This window comes from Arvicola amphibius, chromosome 3 (assembly GCF_903992535.2).
Source record: "Arvicola amphibius chromosome 3, mArvAmp1.2, whole genome shotgun sequence".
In the NCBI taxonomy this organism is placed as follows: Eukaryota; Metazoa; Chordata; class Mammalia; order Rodentia; family Cricetidae; genus Arvicola; species Arvicola amphibius.
In genome coordinates, this window is record NC_052049.1 from 171,492,822 (window position 1) to 171,519,084 (window position 26,263).

The 26,263-nt window shown below is 41.1% G+C and overlaps 1 protein-coding gene across 1 annotated transcript in view; it reads right to left on the bottom strand.

Annotated features, from left to right (window-relative positions):
• The window catches only part of Nek11 (NIMA related kinase 11), a 216,193-nt gene that overhangs the window by 75,966 nt on the left and 113,964 nt on the right, over nt 1-26,263 (bottom strand). The gene's annotated exons all lie outside the window — the stretch shown is intronic.

Genomic DNA, 26,263 nt, shown 5'->3' on the forward strand with positions numbered 1-26,263 from the left:
TGGTCTTAATAATAAAAACCCAGAGTCAGATATTAGGGGGTAAAAGCTGAAAGATCAGAGAAGCAGAGCAGCTAGTCATTAGTTCTTATGTCTATGAAATTCTCAGACTGAATGGGGTATCCTGTCTCTGCAAGTCCTCAGACTGAATTCTTGAGCTCCTGTCTCCTCACACCTTATATTCCTCTCTCTACCCAGCCATTTCCCTTACTATCTCTACCTCCCTAGTGCTGGGATTAAAGGCATGAGATTCCCAAGTACTGGGATTAAAGGTGTGAGTCACTACTGCCTGGCTCTGTTTCTCTTTGAGACTGGATCAATCTCACGTAACCCAGGGTGGCCTTGAACTCACAGAGATCTGTCTGCCTCTCCCTCCCAAGCACTGGGATTAAAGGTGTACGCTACTACTGCCAGGCCTCCATGGCTAACTAACATGGCTTAGCTCCACACTCTGATCTGCAGGAAAGCTTTATTTGTTAGATCAGAAACAAAATATCACCACACCTATCTAATATGTACTTTTTAAATGTTTTGATTTATGACGCTCTTAGCCCTGTTATGATAAGTTCCATGAAATTGATGCCACGTCAGAACATGGCATGTGGGATAACTTAAATTCTGTGTTCTCAGGTCTTGGTCAACTCATATTCAGCTCCAGAATAAATTATCTCTATTGCTTTGAGATGAGAGCTGTGTTTCCCCATCAACAATTTCATGGGCAATAACTTCAGACTCCTCATGGTGAAGCAGAGGCCTTTCCCCCTGAGAGAAGCGGAACTCACTCTAGATCCAAAGACTGAACTCAAGGAGAAGGACAGCACTTTCAGTACCAACCTCAGCTTAGCAAGGTCAGTCCTGCTCAGATACTTCACACTGCCGGACCCCTCCCTGAAGCCATGCATAGACAGGGGACAAAAGCCTGTGTGGGGCTGGCTGGACCCTGTGATCAGATGACCAGTCTTACTGATTTCACGGGGCTATAAGAAAACTTTCCTTTCACCTAGGGCCTTGAGTAGGAAAAGATAAAACTCCAAATGTGAACTATGCTTAAAATCTTATTTTATACCCCTTATGTATACCCATTACAGTAGGTTTTCATGAGAAATTAACATTGAGTTGCTCTGGAGCAGTTCCATGGGATGCCTGGCAGAAGAAAGGAAGGGCAGCTCCTATAATCTGCCGCTTAGCGTTTGTTGAGGGAGAACTCTCTTCTCCAAACACTGCTGCAGTGCACACACACATGCACATCTGCAAAGTCACAGCCATGCGGCTCTGGACAAGGATGCACACTGAGGAAAGCGTCACGAGGGGATGTCATTGATGCTAACACGAGTGTGCTCACACAGACTACAATGGACTTGGTGTGGCAATCATTTTATGGACTACCACCAGTATATGGTCTGTAGGCAGAGGATGGTTCTCTGGAGGATAAGTTTCTACAGTGAGTCCAGACATATGGTCATAAGAACTCTCTCCAAGCTAAGTGCATAGCCTGTGTTCTCATTAACTCTCCACTAAAGTGCTAACTGCTGAACTAAACCTGTTTGTGTGGGGGGACCATAAGTCCATCATATCCACCCCATGTCAAGCTGACACCCAAATGCATTACCTTAAACCTTAACATCCTGTCCCTGACCTCCCAAGGCTCATGTCACTTCATACTATAAAATATTTCCAGACCATTGTGCCCATGCTCTAAGAGCTCCATCGATGTTGGAAGTCCAAGTTTATAACCTCCTTTGATATTTGAGAGAACTCTTAGATGTGAGGCACTATAAACGTTAAAAAGTCCAAAGTACAACTACTCAGTGTAAAAGTCCCATTGCAAAGATGGGGGATGTGTGATTAAAGAAAGGAAGAATGGTACCAACGCAAGACAGAAACCCCGCTGGGAAACACTGACTCTTACATCTCCATGCACAGTACTCAGGGTACACAGAGATGTGAGGTGAGCTCCGGAGGGCCTACGTAGTCCTTACGTAGTCCTTCCCTCGTTCCTGCTGCCTACAGCCACACAACTGCTCCTTGGGCTTAAGTCTTCTGGGGCAGACACGGCACAACACGGCATCTCCGTCTTACCTGGGTCTCCACTGCAGCCTTGGATTCACCATCGCAACTCGACCCACCACCTTTCCAGAGACTGCGGGTCACAATTCCGGCCCGCATCCCTTGGCCTGTGGAACCTCCATGCCCTCACGCATTTTGCATTCTGCATTCCTGAAAACTAGCGTCACGTGGACAACACCAAGGTCTACTTCCAATTGGAGCAGTGGCAAGCGCTTAGATTACAGTTGCTTTGGCTTCTGAGTGGGGAGCGGATGAGCATGGAAGAATAAATCCTGGAGAAACGAGTGTTTAGACAGTCCTGTGAAAGCAAGGTGCCCTGGAGAGTCTCTCCTCTCAAGGGTGTCTCTGAATAAGTTTACTCACATTCTTGAGCCTGCAGCTGCTGGAATCTGACCAATTTCTGACAGAGCTGGTGCAAAGGATTCGGCTTCTTAGTAACGTCTTTAGTATCTCCAGCAGCTGTTCCTTTTCCCGCGTCAACTTGATGGGGTGCTACTTTTCTGGCAAAACGTCACAGTTTTCAAATTTTCTGCTCTGCCTTTTGCTCCAAATTCTCACTACAAACCTGGCTACATGTACCTTGCAGACCTATACAACACTCTACATAGTAGCTGCCTCAGATTCTCCTCTACCAAGATGAGTTAGTCCATCACTTAAAAAGCCCAGCTTCAACAATCTTGGGACTTAGATAAGCAAATTATTTACAAGAATGTAGCATGCATGCCCTAAACCCAACTCCTGACAGAAGCCTGGCTTCCATCTGAAGCTCTGTGCATACAGTTGCGACTGCCAGTATTCCCACCAGCATTCTGGCTTCAGAGCTTCAGCAAAATCAGTCACTAAGCTCTGCTATGCATCCAGCATTTTCTGATACACATCTCCAAACTCCCAAATTCCTACCACAAATTAGTCCCCAAAGTCTCTGGACCTCCTCATCAGGAAGAGTCACATCAGTGACCCCATGCCCCTAGGATCAGCTTTCTATACTAGCTTTTCCATCATTATGACGAATAAGAAAACAACCTATGAGGAGGGATTGATTTGGGGCTATGGTTTCTAGGCCTTCAGTTGTGGCAGTAAGGTAAGCAGTGCAGAAGAGCAGCTACTATGACGGTGGCCATGAAGGATTGGGGGAGAGAGAGAGAGAGAGAGAGGGAGGAGGGAGGAAGGGAGGGAGAGAGAAGGAACAAGGGGGAAGGAGGGAAGAACAGAGGGAGATATAGATAATAAATGGATAGACAGACAGACAGACAGACAGACAGCAATCTGCCTATGTCCCCTCAGGCTTTTTCCACCTCCTTATCATTCCATACATATTGGGTTCCACACATACTGGATGGTGCTGTAAACATCCAGGTAGCTTCACCTTCTCTGAGTTAATCCTCAGTTAGTGCTCTCTGGAAATGTCCTGGCATACCTAGATGTGTGCCTTTCAATCTAATGACTTAGCTGTCAAGGTTAACCAGTGGCTATTCCAACATTTTATTTACATTATTAAGCACTCACGTTGTTTGGGGGCCATTAAAGCATTCTGTGTATATCTCCTGGTACACTCATGCACATAGCCTTCCAAGGAATACATTCTGGGGCTAAATTTTGGAGCTGTGCTACAGTGCCAGGAGTTAGTTCACACAGACACACACCAGTGTATACTCTTGCCAGCAAAGGAAGCATTTGTTCTGACAGTTCCGCACCCCTCAAGAGAGTTGGTACTCTCCAGCTTTCAGTATTTTGTCCGTGTTAGCGACTGTGCACTGGGGCCTCGGTGTGTGCCCGGCTTACCCTCTGTGGACGGCAGGTGGGAGGCTTCTGCCCACGCGCTGTAGCTGTCCCGCTCTGCTCTACAGGTCAGCAGCTGCTTTGGCACTGCCCTGAAAATCATTTCTTGTTTTTCTCTCTGGGTTCTTTTAAGAACACAGACAACTTTGCTTGTCTGAAGTTTACTATGATTAACAATCTGTATCTTTCATTTATGTTTTCCACTTGGCATCTGAACATCTCTTAATTTTATATAATGTTATTTATCTCCCACCAATTCTAGACATTTCTATCCATTCCTTCTTCAAACACTCTTCTCGGACTCTATCAGTCACGTAAATTTCACTACCCCCTTCCCGCAGCCCTTTCGCCTGTAATTCGCATGCACTGCCTCTCCCAGTTTCATCCTCCAGGTCATTTCTTTCTGCTTCTACCATATTGACCCTACTACTCGACTCATTTATGGGCTTGTAAATTTCAATGCACTGCACTTTAATGTCTATGTGCTTTCTAATTCTAATATGTGGCATCTTCATAGTCTTTGCTTTCTAAAGCTGCACTCCAGTGTTTGATCATCTAAGCACAGCGAACCTTATTGCTTTGCACGCTGTGTCAGTTTCAATGTGTGAGAGCTGCGTGACCTGTAATCACTTTGTGATGGCGCCCCCTACTGGTCATCTTAGTCCAGTCTAGTGGAAACCTGCAGTAATCCCTGGCCCACACTAACAGAAGGACTCCACTGTGTTTTGTAAGATGTCATCTCTAATTTATATCTAGTTATTCTTATTAATTCCCCACTTGTCTTCTATAATGCTGCATTCCATATGGGAAAGGGCTTTTTAAAATCACCATGTCAGCAACAACCACAACAGCGCTCTACATACGATCCTTTAGGAATCATTAAGTCAAGAAAGAACTAACCCACTATTCAGTATTCCAGGAGAAACACTTACCTGTGGCAGTCAGCCATTTCTAACAGTGAAGCTAACACAAAGTGGCCCCATGGAAAAGGAAGGAGTTTAACAAAAATATTCATTATTTTTAAATGAAGATATTTCCTTAAAACGATGCTATTTTAGCAACAATATATAAGTAATCCTGATGTGGTTTTCCCCTCTGTGTGCCGTGATTACCATTAATGAATAAAGAAACTGCTTTGGGCCTATAGCAGAGCTACAGGGGAACAGAGCTAGGCCAGGAAAACTAAACTGAATTCAGGAGAGAGATGGCAGAGTCAGAGAGAAGCCATGTAGCCCTGCTGGAGACAGATACCAAAACTTTATCCGGTAAGCCACAGCCACATAACGATACACAGATTAATAAAAAATGGATTAAATTAATATGTAATAGTTAGCCAATAAGAAGCTAGAGCTAATGGACCAAGCGGTGTTTTAATTAATTCAGCTTCTGTGTGATTATTTTGGGGCTAAGCGGAACCAACTAGCGGCCTTCCTCCTACATAATCCTGTTTTTCTCTAAGTGTTATCTGACAATGTATATTCCCAAGTCTTATAAATACTTGTTGTTTTATAAAATGTGACACATCAAAATGTGAAAATTTTTACTGATTAAATAATTAGCAAGGTTAGCCGGGTGGTGGTGGTGCACACGCCTTTAATCCCAGCATTCGGGAGGCAGAGGCCGGTGGATTCTGCTGAGTTCCAGGCCAGCCTGGTCTACAGAGTGAGTTTCAGGACAGGCTCCAAAGGTACAGAGAAACCCTGTATCAAGAAAATTTAGCAAGGTCAAACCACTATTGGTCATTTGTGGTAGTACTTCATGAAACTGGTGATTTTCCTTGCCTATATTTTTTTCTGTTGGATTGTTCTAATTTTCTATTTAGTTATGGAAATATACATGAAGTATTACATTTTATATATTAAAAAGTATATTAGTTATAAGAAATGAAAATGTTTTCTTAACTTGGTATGTCTTATTTTATATCTTTTACTTTATCAATATAATAAAGAAATTGTGCATCTCTATACACAATTCTGTAGGTCTTATATTTTATGGGTTTATGTCACAAAATGCATTTTAATATAAAAATTCACAAATAAAAACATCACATACTAAAATTAACTGAACCCAAAGTGAATATAACTCAATGAATGTCTATACAATTAGAGGAGGCATTTGGAGTGGAAGATGTGGAACTTTGCATTACATTTTACACTTTCAATATTGAATATATTTTATGTATCCACTACCAAAACCTAAAAAAAAATGCCATGGCAGAATTAGAACTAGGAAAACAGTCTTTTATCCTTTCATAACTCATGTCCATAACCTGCACTCAGTCCTCCCCTTATGTTTGCCTGCTTCTTCTCTTTTCTTCTTGTTATACTGCAACCACATGTACATTTGTTTACACATAAACATATATTATTGGCTAGATTTCACATATGAAGGAGAACATTCAATATTATACATTCTGAATCCACTCATTTTACCTGCAGTTTTACACTCAATTTTGCTGTAGTGCTGGTTAGTGTTGATATATATTTTCATTATCCATTCACCTGCTGATGAACAAGGAGGTTGATTCCAATTCTTTGAGATAGTGCATAAACCGGCAATAAACATGGGGGGGGGGTACAAGGATCTCTATTATGGGATGTGGAGATGTCTGGGTATATGCCCAGAACTTAAACTGTGTGGTCAGGTGGTACTTCTAGCTATATTTTTTGAGATATATAGAAACAGATTTTCACAATGGCGTATTAATTTGCACTCCCACAAACAGTGAGTAAGTGTTCCTTTCTCTCCACATCCTCTCCAACACTTGTCAAACTTGTTGATGATAGCTATTCTGATTGGGGTGAGGTGGTATCTCAAAGTACATTTAATTTGCATTTCCCTGACGACTGGGGATGCTGAACACTTTTAAAAATAGTTATTGTTCATTTGTATTTCTTTTTCTTTTTGAAAATTGACTATTCAATGAATTTGCTTATTTGTTAATTGGCAATTTTATTCTCTTGGCATTTAGTTTCTGTGTCATAATTATAAGGAAATTTCATATTCCAAAATTAGAAAATTATTCTCCAATACATTATTTCATTATTTAATGTTCCATACATTTTAATTTATTATAATTTATTTACTTATGTAGGAAGCTACCCTTTTTCACAAGGAGTTCTTTCCAACATCACTTACTTCAATGCATCATCTTTTACTAAATAAAATAATGCATTTTCTATAATTCACACACACACTGGGGCAAGTGTTTGAATTCATCATTTACTACCATACCTTCCTGGAGAGTCTTGTGCTATTTTAAAGACACTTAGAAGTTTTATTCTGCACTAGAACTTAGGCCCTTTTTAAATCATCATGTTCCTGTTTTATCCATTACCATAAAGATATAGTTATTATCACCATTTGAACTTGCAAAGGTCTTTCAGTTCTTAACATACAAAAGTCATCAAATCCATATGAAATGTCTGTTTTCACACATTGATTAGCATATATTCATTTGCTGGCACACAGGCAACAAATCAGTAATTGTGTATTAGTAGGATCAAATCATAGAGATTTACATGAAACTTGAAGCCAATGGACTAGATAAAACTTCTTAAACATATGTATATATTTTAAATATATAGTACATGTATATTTTGTATATTTTAATTAGACATACTATATGTCCACCAACAACTGTTCTCTGAGGGGAAAGAGCAGGGTTCCAGCATTGGCTAGCTGTACCATTCCAGGGAATACATTCACATCATCTACTTGGTCACTGATGTTCTGCAGTACACACCAGGTAAAACCGTGTGCAGTGGCCCTGGTGGTGCTAATACAAGTGAGAATAACATGCAGGATCTTGTTTATGTCTGTCGTTCAAGGGAGAACAAGCTGACATCTAAACTGGGGGCTGGAGAGTGGATAAGCATATGTATATGGTGAGATAATGAGACTTCCAGAAGAACTTTTAAATAGCGAGGAAGATGGGGACAGACCAAAGGATGAGGGAGAAAGCCAGCAAGGCTGAACCATCCATAGGGATTAGAGAAGACAGTCATTCTGGTTCTTCATGACGAAATCGAGCTAGCTGAGTCACCCCAACCAGATCAGATGCTACATGGTACAGGATGAGATGACAGGGTTGAGGACTGGAGTAAGGAGATGGGACACTGTAGATATTGATGTATTTTTATCTTTTACCTAGTCACAAGATTCCATTTTATAGCTGGAAGTGCCGAGGCCTGGTCTTATGCCACTCAGCTGCTATGGGATGGATGGACTTGACCTTAGATCTCGTGCTCACTATACTGCATAGCTTCCTGTGCTTGATTATATATATATATATATATATATATATATATATATATATATATATATATATATATATATACACATACACATATCAGTAAGCCCCTGAGGCGGGGCAGATGCCTGCAACTGTATGATGTGTAGGATGAAAGTTTCTTAAGGAAATAAAAGGGCAACCATTTGTTTTACAAATATTATGCCTTCTATTTAAACTATTTTAAGAGTCTACTTAAAAGATAGATAAACAAAAATCAGTTAAAATGGTGTAATAGTTCACTATTAAAATGCTCCTGGAAAAGGTAAGATGCTGGGGCTAGGAATATGGCTCAGTCAGTTAAATGCCTAGCCTGCAAACACAAGGACCCTGGTTCAATCCCCAGAATCCTTACAAAACCCTCTGTACACCGAGAAGGCAGAGAGAGGCAGGCCTGGGCTCAATGGACAAGTCTCTCACTGGCAGAAAGCCAGCCTAGCCCTCATTGGTGGGCAGCCAGCCAAGCTCTCATTGGTGGGCAAGCCAACCTAACCCTCATTGGTGGGCAAGCCAGCCTAGCCCACAGTAGGGGGCTGCAGAGTGGGAGATCTTATCCTCAGGAATGACACCAGGAGCTGCTCTCTAGCCTCCACAGGTACATGTAAAAACATGCTATCACACACAAAAGGTAAATGTATATAAAACTTAATACAATGCAAATGACATTACTACAATAAAATTGGCATAAATGGAAATGGGACTGGACACATGTTTAGTGCTAGCTTGGCATGCTTTAGGCCCTGGGGTTCAACCCTAATTACAACAAATACAACAAGCACATAAACCACAATAAATATGACTTTTAAAAATAATGGGGAAGAGAAATGTTAGCAACAGTAAAGTAAGAAGATGTGAGTCAGTTTAGATCCCAGTGTCTGGATTATTCAGGTTCTAGCAAGGGAGCCCTAGGAGACTGTAGGAGCTAATACATCTAGACAATGGAGAAACAGAGAGAAATAGCAAGAAATATAAATTCCAGATCACTGGTATTTTCGTTGTGCACTCAACTAGAATCGTGTTTATCCAATCTGCACATTAAATGCATTTGCCCAAATGCACTAATTTTTCCATAAGCTATTCAACTAAAAATAATTTCATACTTTCCCAAGAGAGAATCAAACAAAATGGGAATGCATTCATTTAAGATTATTACTGGATAAGCCACAATAGAGATGGTTGCGTGTTCAATTCATCAATGCTGACATAGAACAATGCAGCTAAAGACACTCTCTGAAATGCCACCAGGGACAATCACATGTCACCCTCACCACTCCTCCAGGTGTCTGAAGGGACCATCTCCACAGTGAGAAAAGTTGAAAACAGACCAGCTATAATGTATTGGTTGTACTTCCTGACGCTAAGTCTCTTCAAGGTTGTTTATTTGAGAATTTGAAGAGTAATACAAAATACACTATCAGATAATTTGCTTCTTACATGGGATTCCTTGAGGATGATAAAATGCTGTACCTCTAAAGTGTTGGAACTGGGCATTTGAGAAGTTGACTTAGAAACTCCCAAACTCGCCGGGCAATGGTGGCGCAAGCCTTTAATCCCAGCACTCAGGAGGCAGAGGCAGGCAGATTTCTGTGAGTTCGAGACCATCCTGGTCTACAGAGCTAGTTCCAGGACAGGCTCCAAAGCCACAGAGAAACCCTGATTCGAAAAACAAAACAAAACAAAATAAAATAAAATAAAATAAAATAAAAATACAGAAACTCCCAAACTCTTTGAGAGAGAAAGAGAGAGGTAAGTCGAGAAACTATGTTACCACATAATTATCCCTGTAGGAGACCCCCTCAAGCAATTTCAAGACCTCACATCTACCTACTTAGCATATACAGTGAAGTCAATGAGGACATAAAGTGCACCATCACAGTAAGACTGCACATTTTATGACCATTATAATAATATCGGCAACATTAATTCTGCTTATTAATGATTTCACACCCATGAAATTTAAATAAGCAGAGCTTTTACCTTAGAACACCCTGTTCATAAAATAGGCTCCTACAGCCCCATTATCCTTCTTGGGATTATTAAAAATTGTTTAACAGAGCAGAATGAGTGGAGAAATTATTTATGATCTCCTGGAATATTTAATACCCCCTCTTTTAGTGTCTCTACTTTGTGCCTAGAGCAGCAGTTCTCAAAGAGTGGTCCAGGGACCCCGGGGAGTTCCTAAGATGCTTCGAGTAGGGAGTCCAAAGCTTTAATATTTCATAGCATCTGCCCTTATCAAGCTTCTGGAGTGACTAGAACTTCCCAGAGACTATACAGCATGTAATATGACAAAGGCCCAAACACAAAGCAGCCGTCTTCTATTAGAGTAGCTATTAAGAACTGTAAATGTATAAAATAACAATTCTCAATTCATTACTAATTTTGGAAAACACAGTTTTAATAAGAAATATGCTATCTCTGTTAACATGTAATTGACATACTGTTCTTACTTTAAAATGATCGTTTTGCATGTGTGTGTGGCTATGAGTATTGCACATGTGCACATGGGTGTATAGATCCATTTATGCAGGCAGAGGCCAGAGTTTTACATCAGATGTCTTTCTCAATCACTCTGTACTTTGTTTTCTGAGACAGGGCCTCTCACGGAACCTAGAGCTGACTGGTTCAGTTAGTCTGGCTACTTAGCAAGCTTCAGGGCCCCGTCTGTCTCCATTCTGCCTGTACATTCCAATCTCCTCAATGCTGAGGTTACAGATGCCTGCCACCAAGCCTAACATTGTACTCGGGTGCTAGAGATATGAGCTCTGGTCCTCATGCTTCTGAGGCAAGCAATTTACCAACTAAGCCATCTTCCTAGTTCTGAATGAGTGGGGTTTTGTTTTGCTTTGTTTTTTGAGGTCATAATTTCTTTATCTGACACAGACCATATCTGTATTGGAAGGAGGAAGAGGAAGCTCAGTAGTGCTCTGGAGGATTTTTAAAGAGTGTAAAGGTGTCCCGGGACCAAAATGCTTGAGAAATGCGAACCTAAAGATCATCCAACAGCCAGGGACAAGGGGCTCACCTTGTTCAAGAGATCCAGGTCAACATCAGTAGCAAACAAGCCCAAGAACATCAAGTGCCCCCATGTGATACTCAGAAGGACACAATGGCAGATCCACGGTCATCTTATCCAGAAGACACAACTTCGGTCTAATTATGAGAAAACGCCTTAGAGAGAATTTACAAAATCTGTGATGGTCTCCCACTCAAAACGCTAAAGTACCATGGATTAGAAGTATCCCAGTTAGAAAGCCTGGGCTCAAATACACAAACCAGGTTTCCCAGGTATCAGATTCAGAGTCAGTAAGATCATTTTGCTCTGGGAAGCAAGACTAGGCCACAGACATTAAGGTAGAGGGTCACATCTAGCCCAGATTCTTTGGAGTAGTCATTTCATACCTTCCATCTTAATAAGATGAATGCTGTGACAGGCCACACCCGCTCCATGGGCAGTCCAAAACACAAGCCACACTGCCAGCCACACCGCCATTTTCACCACAAGGCTATCTCTCCCTCCTACTTGAAAAGTGCGGATTATGTTGTTTTAGTTAAAATAATCTAGAATTGGCTACAATTATTTTAAAGAAAGTCTCTCATATCTAGTCAGCATTCCAGCATGGGAGGTACAAGAGCCCCCACCCCTACAGCAGAGGAGTTATTGACAGTTGATGGCTAGTAGATGGGGGAATCCGTTTCTTTATGAGCATGGGCCCTGTACATTAACCCTGCTCCAGTGGGTAGCCCGATATCCAAGTGCACATAGGCAATACTTAATAGATGCAGTAGTTATTCTTTAAAAGAGGACATGAAGATAGGAGGAATACATGGGAACATTCAGGAGGAGTTGTAATGAGGAGTGGGATATGTATATTACCTAAATATATCAAATGCCCAAAGATTTAAATAAAGCATCTAAATATACCGTATAGCTTTGTGACTCACAGTAACCAAAACAACCATTTCAAACATGCTTTCATCATGTTTTAAAGAAAGGTATGCCCTTCTTTCAAATTAATATGATTTGTCTGTCTCAACAGATTTGTGATATGAATCAAATGTGAAAACTATGGATAGGAAATCATTTCTAGAATATTCTAATATCAGATATACTTCCAAAGGGAGCAAAAACCCATCCTCCTTTGAATGGAGCATCAATTTTTATGTCTTAGAAATCTATACTGTGGGAAAGGAGATTCCTGAAGTCTCTTCACCCTCTAAGTAAAGGAGAAAATAATAGAAGGGATCCCAAGATGCCTCGCTGAAGGCAGGGGGCACACAGCCTCTGAGGTGGAGAACATACATCAAGGTATCAGCAAATCACCCGACTTCATTATAATCCCAGAGCAGAGAGAGTTCCATCAAAATAACTGCATGAACAGACTGAATATTTCCATTGCAAAGACCCTATCAAGCTCTGCATTTTTATCTGATAGATTTGCCCTAAATCCCAAATGAGACTCCAGTGGGAAAACTGAGGTGCATTCTTGCTCTTATTATACTCCTTAGCACAAAATGCATTTGCATTTCTAATGCATTTAGAGAAAGTAGATGAATTTTTATCTGTTGGTGTATGGACACAGATGGCTGGCAAAGGCACCTCCTTTAAAGAGCTCTGATCCAAGTTTTGCACTGGGCACAACGAGGGCATCACTGACCCTTGGGTAGGGGCACACTCTGTAGACAGCTTTCCTGGCTAGGACTGTAGTGCTGCCAGCTCTGACCACACACCTGCAGGGACTTGGTGGGATTTCTGGGCACTGTCCAAGATCCTGACAAAGAAAATAATTTATCTTGGTGCTAAACTAATTGGCCCAAATGGACATCTTTATGGCCACAGTTTGACAAAGAGAACTAACCAGGCCAAGTAATTTTCTACTTTTCAGAAGCAAAAAAAAAAAAAAAAGATCAAATTTTGTTACAGGTTATACATAACTCACAAGTGAAGATGTTAAAGAGTTTTAATCAGATTTCTGGGTGATTCAAAGTATCCATTATAATCTCAAAAGTTTTATGTGGAACTTGAGAAAACATGAATCTTGCCTGAACATTGCTTACACTTCTTTCATAGGTTACTGGGTGCTTTCTATGACTTAAGCCCTGTGCTAAGCTTGCTGTTCTCATTAACCCCCAAAATTTGGATTATTATTATTCCCATTATACAGATGAGAACACTTAGCCTTGAAAAGGTTTTCCCCATGTTCCACACAGCTTGTAAGTGGTAAAGATGAACAACAGCAACAAGAACAAGAACAACAACAAAAAAGACAAAATGAGAAAGAATTATCTGACTCCAGCCTCCTCAGTATACTAACAGCTTTTCGTCTGTGGGTGGGGCATGTGAAATCTCTATGGAGATTCTAGATTTCAGGAATTCTCGCTTTGAACATATTGAAGGTAATGTGGAGAAAATAACTGGACTAAACTGGAGTTTTATCAAAACACCACCCTATTCATCTCAAGCACAAGAAATGATTCAGGTGGACTACTGCAGTATCTGTGGAGATGCCTCTCAGATTTCCTTCCTACAGTTTGTTAGCTCAGAACACACAACCAAGAGCCTCCAGCTGCAGTACATTGGTGATCAACTGAGCAGTTCAGCTTTTTTCTAGAGACCAGGCTCCAGAATTTTAGCTCTATATAGCATTATTTTGTGGGAAATCATTGGCAGCAGCTGACTGAGGCTGGCTGGCAGTGCCAGCACAGCCTGTGACTCTCCCCACTCCTCCTCCCTTTCTACCTGCCTTTCACAGTGTTAGGCTGGCTCCATGGTCTGAAGACTCTGCTACCTCAGATGCTACGGCTTTCTTTCAGCTGACAATACTCTCTATACTCTTTCCCTTGGCTTTGAACTCTGTCTTACATGCTCACAAAAGCACACTAAGTATTTTCAGTATGGCCCTCATAAGTCCAGGAAGACGCCCCCAGCTAGGTCCTTGGGCAGCTGAGGAGAGGGTGCCAGAAATGTCCAGATCCTAATGCCATAATCATGAATATCTTGCATATCACCATAGAACCTTCACCTGGCATTGGATGGAGAAAATGACAGAGCCCCACATAGGAGCACCGGACTGAGCTCCCAAAGTTCTGATGAGGAGCGGATGGAGAGAGATCATGAGAAAGAAAGTCAGAACCATGAGGGATGCGTTCACCCACTGAGACGGCAGGACAGAACTAATGGGAGACCACCAAGTCCACTTGGAATGGGACTGATGGAACATGCGACCAAATCGGACTCTCTGAGGGTGGCTGATGGTGGAGGCTGACCGAGGAGCCAAGGACAATGGCGATGGGCTTGGTCTCTACGACATGGACGGGCTCTGTGTGAGCCTTGTCAGTTTGGTTGCTCACCTTCCTGGACCTGGGGGGAGTTGGGAGGACCTTGGACTCAACATAGTGTAGAGAACCCTGATGGCTGTTTGGCCTCAAGAGGGAGGGAGTGGGGGTGTGGGTGGAGGGGAGGGGAGGGAAGGGGGAGGAGGAGGGGAGGAGATGGCAATTTTTTTAAAAAAAAATAATAAATAAACTGGAAAAAAAAGAAAAAAAAAGTCTTATTAAAAAAACAAAACATTACTCACCAAACAGTATTTGCTCTTATCCTGCCATGGAAACTGTTGTGGACTCCACTGATACACATGAGAGACACACCATTTCCCAAAACCTCTTAGCACCTTTAATTTTTTGTGGAAAATACACTTATGAGGTCAGGGAGAGCAAGGCGGGTTGGCACATGCCTTTAACCCCAAAACTCAGGAGGCAGAGGCAGGAGGATCTCTTGAGTTCAAGAGCAGCCTGGTCTACAGAGTGAGTTCAGGACAGCCAGGGCTGTTACACAGAGAAACCCTCCCCCTCTCAAAAAAAAAGAGATAAGGGAGAATTATTTTGTGACGAGGCCATTTCTAGGGTAAGGCATGGTCATTCTAACAAAAGCACACATTTTTATCCTGTTGCTGACCTGTAAGATATTATTTGGACGTAACTGTATTTGTGAAGGAAGAAGCATGACCAGGGAACTCAAAAAGTACATGCAGCGGATCATGTCCCCCAAGTCTCAGGTACTCATTACTTTCTACCTTTCTGGTATATAACATATATAGTATATAGCAGAATACACACACACACACACACACACACACACACACACACACCACACGACAGTGATCTTCTCAGGAAGAAAGAGAAATATATTTTAGGAGATACTAAGCACACACATTCTGCAAACTTGTTTGAACATTTGTCTAAACAAATTAATCCTTACAAGAAAGGTATGCTGACATATAATTTTTTAACAAAAATTATAACAAAAAAGTAGTACTGCTTATAGTATCCAGATTTAGCCTGTTATTCAATAACGTCTAAGCAAGAATCCTCTCAAAGCTAGTCATTGGGAAAGGCGATGTGGCGACAGGACAGACGCCATAATAGGGCTTAGAGTTGAGCTTGGTGCTTTTCAAACCCTTTAATACGAACACAGATCACTGGAATTCCATTTAAAACCCATCATCTGATCCAGTCAGTCAAGACTCTCGACTTCTAACGAGTGTCAGCATGCCAGTGATGCTCTTGTAGAGATTACACGTTAGCAGCAAAGGACCAGCTGACAGCTGTCAGCTGATATGCTATGCCAGGCTCCCATTTCTGAGCCCTGCTCAGGAGTACCACCCCTGAGAATTAAAACCAACAGATATTGGTGGCATGAAAATCAACAGATATTGCTAATACAAGAGAAGACCTATGATTTTACAGTGATGGGTTGTCAGAGAAATTTTGAACGTGGAACACAGTGGCTGTAGGAGTAGGAAGCGTGCAGTGACATCATTGTAGGTTCAAAGAAAAATGGGGTTCTTGGGTACAGGTAACAATGTGGCCTGTGAACATGCCAGCAGTCAGGATTAGCTCAATCTTCTCATTAGACACAGAGCTAATGGAACCCTCATTCCTCCCCTTCTTTCTCCTTTCCTTCTCCCTCCTTCCTTCTAGACAGTGTCTCACTATGTATCCCAGGCTGGCACTGAATTCCCAATCCTCAGCCCAAACAGTACTGGGACCTCAGCTGAGTGCCACCACTCCCAGCCAAGTAAAACATTTAAAAGACATGTTTAGTCCTGAGAAGGAGGCCTCTAAATTTCCTCATTCAAAGTGCTATGAACACACAAAGGCTGCTCTTACTCAAAACTATAATCTCAGAAATAAAAGGATGCTAAATACGTAGCCAAAGACCATATGTTCATAAGCATCTGCTTGAATAAGTTGTCCAATTATATCTGAAGATGAAGCCGTGAGGAGGTTGGGGGCAGAGGGAGGGGACTCTGTGCTATTTGAAACCAGAAAAACAGGTCACATTGAATTCAGCTGGCAGAGAGGTTGAGTTCCTTCCTTTTTTCCTAAGCTAACAGGAGGAAATCAATCCAGGTCATAAAAGGGGTAAACCTCTTTGATCTTCACAAGCCCAAACACCCATGTGCAAAATCTAAGATATTTGCTTTGCTGGTCAATCTTTAATAATAATAACGCCCACTAAAGATTTACAGGAGCCAAGAAGGGAGAAAGAAATACAGATGAGTCAATGGGTTAGTAGGAAGGAGAGATGAAAGTTACCAAAGATGAAAGTACTTGACGTGTGTATTCTACACACTGATATGAGTGCATTGCCACATGTGGACCCCCATACCTCCAGAACAACAAGACTGGGTTTTGAATGTCCAGTCTTACAAGCTCAGAGACCATGCCAGGGTGAGCTACCAATTCTGGCAACCTTACAGACATACTGCCCTGAAGTTAACAGGAAAACGGGATCGAATTTAGAAAAACTCAAGGTCATGACGGTGTTCAGACACAGACTGCCCCTGTGAATCTTGAAAGCTGGATCCTTTTGAAGGCTTCTAAGTTTTATGTTTTGATGGTTATTTTAGAAACAAGAGAGACAAGGGAGAAGCTGGTGAAAAGTGCCGTCAGTCATTCACGGCAAAGGCATCAGATGCTGCTCCCATGGTGCCTTGCCAAAAACTGCTTTGCTTCCTCCCCCTTTGTAGAAACTGTTCTCGTTTACTCCACAAACCACGATTTTGACTGATGGTGAATAAAGGAAGCGCGCCTGCCTACAACAGTTTAATTAGTATCTGGTGTGATGGGGCGCTCAACTATCACAAAACAAAATAGAAAAATGACATGGGTTAGGAGAGAAAATTTTTGAATGCCTATCAGAAATATGTAGATTAATGCCTAAAACCAAGCAAAATACTTCAATCATACACATACACACACACACACAGAAACAGAGAGAGAGAGAGAGAGAGAGAGAGAGAGAGAGAGAGAGAGAGAGAGAGAGAGAGAGAGAGCGCACATACTAAACAATATGGTGGCTGCAGCTATTGACTGGAAGCCAGTATAGCTGTATTAGTTTTCTATGAGCATTAGTCACAAGTTACCATAAATTTAGTGACTCACAAAATAATACAAAACTGTCACCTCAGAGCTGTACAGACCAAAGTCTGACACGGACCTCTGAGTGAGGATACTTCCTTGCTGGAGGTTCCAAATGAAAGTCCATTATCTTGTCATCTTCCTCTTTTGAGATGGGTCTGTAAATATGTTACATGTCTATTTCCCCCAACTTGTCACCTTTTCCTGGATCCCCAAAAGCAGCGATGGGGGCTAAGACCTCCCACACCACCTCTCTGATCTTCCTCTCTGCCTTCCTCTCCCATAAAAAAATTAAATTAATTTTTATTTCATTGGTACAGTATCTGCAGCAGTCAGGACAAGGTGTTGGATCCCCTGGAAGTTGAATTACAGAGGTCGTGAGCCACCATGTGGGTGCTGGGAATTGAACCCTGGTTCTCTGGTAGAGTAGCCAGTGTTCTTAACCACTGAGCCATCTCTCCAGCCCCCTTTCTTGTCTAAGGACTCCTGAGACTACACAGAGGCTGTCCAAAGACTCAGAACAGTCTCCCATCTTGAACTTAGCAGATTCAAACCTTAGTTCCATTTGCAACACCAAATCACAGCCTTTTTCATGTTTACAGACCCAAGGATGTGAGTGTGGACCTCTCTGGTCCCCACTCTACTGCCTACCATAACAGCCTTTAGCTGGTGGAAATGAAGACTTAAGCTTAGCTTATAAATATTTCCTTTGCGCATAAAATTTTGTCCACCAGCAGTTTTGGCAAAGTTCTGTATGGACACAAAATAGAATATTTTACATGTCGAGGACTGAATTAAGAGATTTAAGGGCTTTCTTAAATGCTTCACATTTAGTGAAAAGTTTTGCATTTCAGGCTTAATTAGATAATCTAAAAGACTAAAAAGACATGATGTTTTAGTCAGTAGGCTCGTGAGATCCATCACATAAAGAAGTCGGACCATTTTACTTCATAATAAGATCAGTCTGTACTACTGAAAAACAGGCCTTAGATGAGCCAAAATCATGTACATGAGTTTTGTTAATTATACCATAACTAGGTCTAACCATAATGCTGTAATACTTTTTCTGGCATACATACAATGTCTATTTACCCCTGTTAGAGAGAGCAATGACAGACCAAGAAACAACACCGGCCAGATCTGGGTTGGGTGAACCAGTGAGTTTATAAGGGTGACATACAGGAGCCTGGGTGACTCTGACAGTGACATTACTGAAAGGCCCACCCCAATGTGGGCGACCACGTCTGAGTCTAAATCACTGAGTTCTCTACACAGCTGGCAGACAGCTATAGCTCCTCAGCCCTAGCAGCTGTTCCCTGCTCTTAGGGAGTGGGGGCCTCCAGTGGCTTATGATTTTCATGAGCCTCCTTAGTTCCCCTGCCCTCTAGGAGGGAATGTGTCTATTGGGAGGAAACAGCTACACAGCACACAGGGAAACATGCAATCTTTTTCCCCACTTTCCAGTAAGTATATTATTTCTAATAAGAATATTATAACATCACACTATTAGCAATATAAATTAAACAGATAAATGTCTGAGTGCAATATTCATTGCTAATTTGATAAATTTAAGATTCTGTTCCTACACTGTATAATGAAATACATTTAGAGGCAATATTGTGTTTCCACTCTGAAATGTCATGAGACTCAATTATTCAAACTCCTCACACAGACAGAACATCCCTGTTCCAGTTCTGGACTCTGACTCCTGTAGAGTCATGCAGCCCAGGTTCTGAGAGCCCTTACAGTAAAGACTGGTTGAGCATCGGCCTTCCCCTCCTCTGTGCAGCGGGTTGCCATTTTTTAGTCCCAGTCCACTTGTGCTGCTATTGCAACACGTCGCCCACTGGGCTGATGGAGGATTCTTATTGGCTAATAAACAAACTGCCTTGGCTTTTTGATAGGGCAAGATTTAGATAGGTGGAGTAGACAGAACAGGAAGAAGGAAGTGAGGTAGATGGCTCAGACAATTGCTCTGCCTCTACAACCAGATGCGATGAAGCCAGCCACCAGGTCAGATGTGCTGAATCTTTTCCGGTAAGACACCATTCGTGGTGTTACACTGGGCAAATCTAAAAAGGACAGGAGTCAGTTCTTCAGTGATAATGCTACATTTCCAAACCCAGGCCTCTGGCTGGATCTGAGACCTGCTCCACAGGAGGGAATTTCACATCTGGTGCTTGAACTCTGGGCAAAATCCCACTGCTAGGGAGGCTATAGGCCCTAGGTAGGACCTGCGATTACTATTTTGCTAAAAGGCCATATTGTCTAATCAACTTCTAAACATCTGTTCCTGTCCTAGACCCAGGACAATGTGCTCTCAACATTGATCAGAGGAGCTTCTCTCTGCAAGGGGCAACAGTCAATGAGGAGATGCACAGCTGGTCAAACGCATCTTTCTCTCCCCTCTGCACCAAGGCTCAGAGAATACTATGGAAGGGGAAGAGTCTATGATGGAGAAGGGAGCTATGACATGTTAACTACCAGACATGTCATGACTGTCACACACATGAGGGAACACACACATGACGGGGTGGGGAGGTGTGACATGTAAACTACTAGACATGGCATGCCTGTCATACACACAAACCCAGAGCAGCCGTGGTTAGTTGCACAAGACCAAACCAGTCAAAATTCTGTCATGGAGGGAGGTGTTCTCCAGGCCCTCTTGTTCATTACCGAGGAATAACTGACAGTTGATAGCAATCTTTATAAATATGTGGCCACTGGTACATTTCACATGTTCTAGTGGATGGTCCCAAACTCAAACACATAGGGAAGTACTAACTGGGACTTAGTGAGAGATGGAGGGGATGAGGGAGATGCAGGAGGATGAGAATAGATACCATCCTATATTATTGTATATATATTTCAAGCACAAGAATAAAGAAAAATTAATACAAGTTTTTAATTAACATATAATGAAATTTACATCCTTAAGAAGTGATTCTGAAAAGGTCTGTTAGCAACAATATTCCAGCTTTAGAACTCAGGTTAGGGCATGACTCAAGTACAGGCTCACAGTACTCCAAAGCAGCGTAAAGCAAGTCCTAAGGAGAACACAATCATTGATGACAGTCAAGGGGTTCCAGTGGTGGGTATCAGAGCAGGCTAAAGCAAGAGAATATCTTTGAGCCAGATCTTCAGGAAAGCAGGATGTCAGCCAGGATATCAGGCATCCTGGAGGCAGTAAGAACCATCTAGCCATTCTGTCTGGCTGGGTAAAAACAGCCCCTATTCAAGTGAGCCACATGCTGGAAGTGCCATTTAGTGCATCCAATCCCATTTAATACTCACAGTGGCATCATTAATTCCACTGCATGATCTATAAAAACTATAATCCGAGTAACTGTCTTATCCAAAATCTGAGTGCTAGCACATAGAAGTCAAGGCTCAAACACAAGTCTAAATTGGTCTTTTTCCTGAGTCCCATGGCAGCTTAGGAACTGCTGAGCATCATAGTATAGTCTCCAGGTAGGAACTACTTGAACCCAGAGCACAACTGTAGAATACGCATGCATGCGGAGTGAACGCACCTACTGAAGGAGAATCCTGTGGTCTGTCCAGACCGCCATAATGCATGTATATTGCATAAGATTTTACTATCTAACCTTAAACTGCAATGGTCATTGGTAATTTTCTACTTAACTGGTTCATTCCGAACTTGAACTATAATGGGCCGGGCAAGGTAACAAGGTAACTCTTCTCCAGCAGTGTGGCCTTTAGTTTAATGACGGTGTTTTATTTTTATTTCACTAGGAGGAGGGTCACAGCCTTTTCAGATGAGAAAGCTTACTTTCTGAGGTCCACAAGCGCTGCTTTCCTGTGACTGCTGATGTTCTGGGGCTCAACCGTCCTACTTCTGTGACTCTTAGGCTAGGAGAGCAAGGCGACAGGCCAGGCCAATGTCAGTCTGTGCCCACTTTAATTTTTCAAGCTGAATATAACTTTTAAATTTTAGTTAGAGACCAATCATGCAGAAGAAACACTCTAAATTATTAATTATGCTTCAGGGTGGAGAATATACATTTTTAATTCAATATTATATTCATCCTAATTATCCTCTAGAATGCAGAGAATTAGTGAATGACTGCAGGGGCCTTTATTCCTGGGAATTAATTATTACAGTAGGAAGAAACACTGTAATAAAACACACATAACAATGAAATAGGTGGCAAATATTAATAAAACTGCCATCGATGTTCCTCAATCATGCTTGAAGAGAGCAAAGCTTTAGAATAGTGAGGAAAATCTAGGAATGCCTAAGTGGCCCCGGTGTTTGGTGTTCTTTTCTGAGCCAGCATCTCCCTGGCTTCTCTATCATGAGCTGGGCTTGCAATCCAGGCTGAGATTGCAGACCTTCCCCACCACACCCAGCGCCAGGTTATCATTTTCTTCTCTATTATGCCCGGTGTCTTCGCTAGGTTTCTATTGCTGTGACGAAACAGAGTGACCAAAAAGTAAGTTGGGGAGAACAGGGCTTGTTTGGATTACACACAGATCCACATCACACAGTTCATTATCAAAGGAAGTCAGGAGAGAAACTCAAACAGGGCAGGGATCCGGAGCAGCAGCTGATGCAGAGGCCTTGTGGGGTGCTGTTTACTGGCTTGTTCCTCGTGGCTTGCTCAGCCTTCCCTCCTTCCTTTCTTCCTTTCTTTCTGTTCTTTTCCTTTCTTCCTTTCTTCATTCTTCTTTCTCTTTCTTCCTTCCTTTCATTTTTGTGATTTCATAGCAACAGTTTTGTTCACACAGAAGGAACATGTAATTGTCTGTTATAAATATGCCGGAGAATATCACTCAGAACAAAATTCAGTTTAAAAGCACACACACACACACACACACACACACACACACAAGTTTAAGTTTCTTTAAGTTTCTTGCTTACTTTTCTTTGTACAAAGAATGCAGCACTAACAAGTACACTATCATAGCACACTTTTAAGGCAAATATCTTCCCTTTAAAAGCTATTTGAAATGTTTGAAAAAGGAGTTGAAGAATAGTTATAGTTATTGTTTTCCTTTGTTATGATAAAAGATAAAATAGAAATAAATATTGTAACTGTAATTCTTGCTTAATAAATGTTTTGTTATATGTAATTTTACTATGTTAAAATGAAAGTATTTTTTTTTTGTTTAAACAGAAAAAGGGAAAATGATGAGGAGGTCCTTCTGTATTTGTGTTGACTTCATTGGTCAAATAAAGAAACTGCCTTGGCTTTTGATAGGGCAGAATTTAGATAGGTGGAGTAGACCGAACAGAATTCTGGGAGAAAGAAAGCAGAGTCAGGCAGACGCCATGGCTCTCCTCACCGAGACAGACGTAGGTTAGACTCATCCAGGTAAGCCACAGTCACGTGGTGATATACAGGTTATTAGAAATTAGTTAATTAAGATGTGAGAGTTAGCCAAGAAGAAGCTAGATATAATGGGCCAGGCAGTGTTTAAATGAAAAATAAAAATAAAAAAAATAAAATAAATAAAAACTGCTGCCTATATAAACAGTTATGACCAAAAGCCTCCTGCTCTATGAGAAGTCTAAAAGATAAATGTTTAACTGTTTGTGGGTTCTTGGGAATAGTTTGTTTTTTACCTGTCATATGTAAAATGTTTAATCATGTAAGGGAAATAAAAGCATGTTGTTTTTTCCTTGTAAAAGAAAAAAGAAATTCAAAGAAGTAAATCATGGATACCTAAGAGTTGGACGGCAAGATATTTGCCAAGTATGCTAACATATGTAGGCAGTGTGCACTCGCTGTCAAGCTGCCACTATTAAGTACTATTAAGACTAAGTACTCTATCATCAGACTGAAGTGGGCCTTTTTGTGTTTGAGATTGCTACGTGGGTATCATAAACTAAAGTTAACGTGTTCTTGTTTTCTTTGCTAATAGTACTTCATAAAATGCCTGACAAAAACATGAAAATAAGTTTTAATATTTGTAACATTATTTGGTTAGAGATTAAACCAAACATATCAAAGATTTCTATTTAGGTCTGAAAAACTTTTAATTCTGAGTTTACCCCATGAATTTCCCTGGCAATTTTCACAAACTAGGCTCTAAGCATCACCTCCAAATCCCTGAATACAGTTTAGTAGTCTATAAGCTTTTAGGTATATGACCAGATAGTTTTCTTTAAGTACCAAAGTTCCACTAGTGTTTTTATACCATTATTCTACCATATTTTGTTGGTATGGAACTAAAACAGTTATTGCCAATGTGTGCAGAGAGTGGGATTTTAGGTCCCACTTCAGTGTGAGTCTTGGAGCCCAATGCATGTGTCCCACTTTAAGAGCGTATCTGAATGACTACTACTGGACTTGCAAAGGAAGGAAAATTCAGGTTATCACTGGGCCTTTTGGAAACTAGAAGGACTGGTCATTGTTACCAAGCAAATTTCCAGTAATGGTTCTTAATGCAGGAAGTCAATTCATGCTTGTAGGCTTAATTATGAATCAAAGTATTTTTTAACTTTTAACACACTAGGGCAGTGTAGACTCCAGTCTGTTAACAAAACTATGGGCAACTAAGAAATTCTGAGAGTGAGAAATAGTCTTCTCTATGGTAGAGCATGCTAACTGCTTATCCAACATCAAACACTCAGTCCTAAAAACACCCAAACTGAGCAGATTGCATTTGTGTATTTAAGAACACATATGCACATGCATACAAACACACACACACACACACACACACACACACATATTCACACCCCTCACCATCACCACCAACAACAAAGACAAAGAGCCCATGAATTTGAAAGAGAACAAGGATATGAGGATTTGGAGGGGAAAAAAAAGGAAGAGCAAAATGTAATTAAATTCTCCAAAAGAACATTTTTAAAAATTAATGTGCAAGAAGTCAGGAATTAAATAGGGATAAAGTCCTTAGCATTCCTGCTGTGTGTTCTCATTTGACTATAATGGTAAGCCATGACTAGCTAGATTAACTCAAATAAATGCATATCAAATGTAACTAATAGCTTATCCTGTCTTCCTTTTCTACAGCCAACTCCACACTTCCTAGGGAAATAAATTTTCCAGTTCATTATCAAAAACTGATTAAATAATTGGGGTAGGAGCCTTTAAAAATTACTGCATAATTTATGTGTACATGCTAGGCAAATAAATAATGGTTCCTCTAGGTGATGAATTAAAAATAAAAGGACCCTGAGTAAAATAATTAACCATTTCAGGGTTAATCAACAAATTAAAGTATCCTATTACAAAATTTCACAATTATCTAATATGCTCACCAATAATCTTAACCTCAGTCACTTACCACTCTAATAGACTGTCAACCCCAAATGTTACATACTTCTAAGCTTTTGTTTTCAATTTAATGTTTGTGAGAAAATAATATTATAAAAATATGAATTTATAGAAAAATTAGGAAAATGTTCAAAGTATTTTATAAGGCATCTGACCCATTAAAGTTACTGTGTGTTTCTTCTATTCTGAATTTTATGACTTACCATGGAGACTAAGCATGCAGGAGGTGGTTCCGGGATAGGGCTGACTAGTGGCAGTTGGCCTGATAAATCAAAATATTGTCTACCCCAGTGACACACACCAAACAAGAGTGCTCCTCTCTCCATGGCAGGATCTCTGTGTTCAGGGCTAGCCTTAGCACAGAGACCCACAGCAAAGGCAAATTATGAGTCTCAGTCAGTCTCCACACTTGACTGTTTCTCCACACTACAGTACAAGTGGATTGCAGCCGAGGAGAGACTGAAGAGATGTTGTTCTGGAATGAAGTTACACGATCCTTGAGCAAAAGTCTTCATGTCTTTGGTTTCTCTTTGCAGAAACACATTTAAAGTTACCATTTCCTCTTTGAAATCAGAACAGACTGACTTCTCTATCTCAGACAATAGTTTATTATTCTATCTTGGGCTGTATTCATAGCAAGGACTCTGCCATCCAACATAACATCACCTACATCAGAGGCTACACAAGATCTAACTTTCCAACTCATGGAAAAAAAAAAACCCTTGGAACAGTTGATCCCTCCACTTTCCTCAAATGGAAAGAAATAATACAGTAGAAAATACTTTAAAAAATACAACAGATCCATCTGTCTGATATAAACATTTCTTTGTCATCGTGTCTACTGTATGATGGCCTCCCCAGCATCATGTTGAACTTGGCAACTGGCAGCTTACAGAGCTTTAGGTGCTAGTCTCCACACAGCGGAAAGAGGTGACCCATACTCTACTAGTTCAGGAGTACCCAAGTGCAAATTTGGGCTGAGATGAAGACACAATCCAAGTTTCACTTCTTCAGTGTTTGATTAGTGAAGAGTTTACACGTGGCACCTCCAGTTTCCCTACTCCCAGTTTACAACCTTGTAACACAGGCATTGACAACACTGCCTTGCTATTATTGTGTGCCGGAGTGACTCAGCTGTTGCCCTGGAACCATCCTGCGTTCTCTCAGAAGCTATGGCTCCTGTTGGCAAATACTGCTAATACACAATAGCGATTTGCTACAAGGGCAGGTACCCTTGTAGAACAGTTCATTTCCACTGAGCATCCCCTCTTACGTGCAGTAAGATTTGGGTGCGGTCTACTGGCTCTCCTAGCTTTTTTCTTTCATGTAAGTATTTTTTTAAAAAAAATAGTTATGTATTTTAGTCTTGCATTGTCATTTGCTTTTTAAGGGTCTAAATTAATATAGCATCCATTCACTTCTTCATCTACTCATT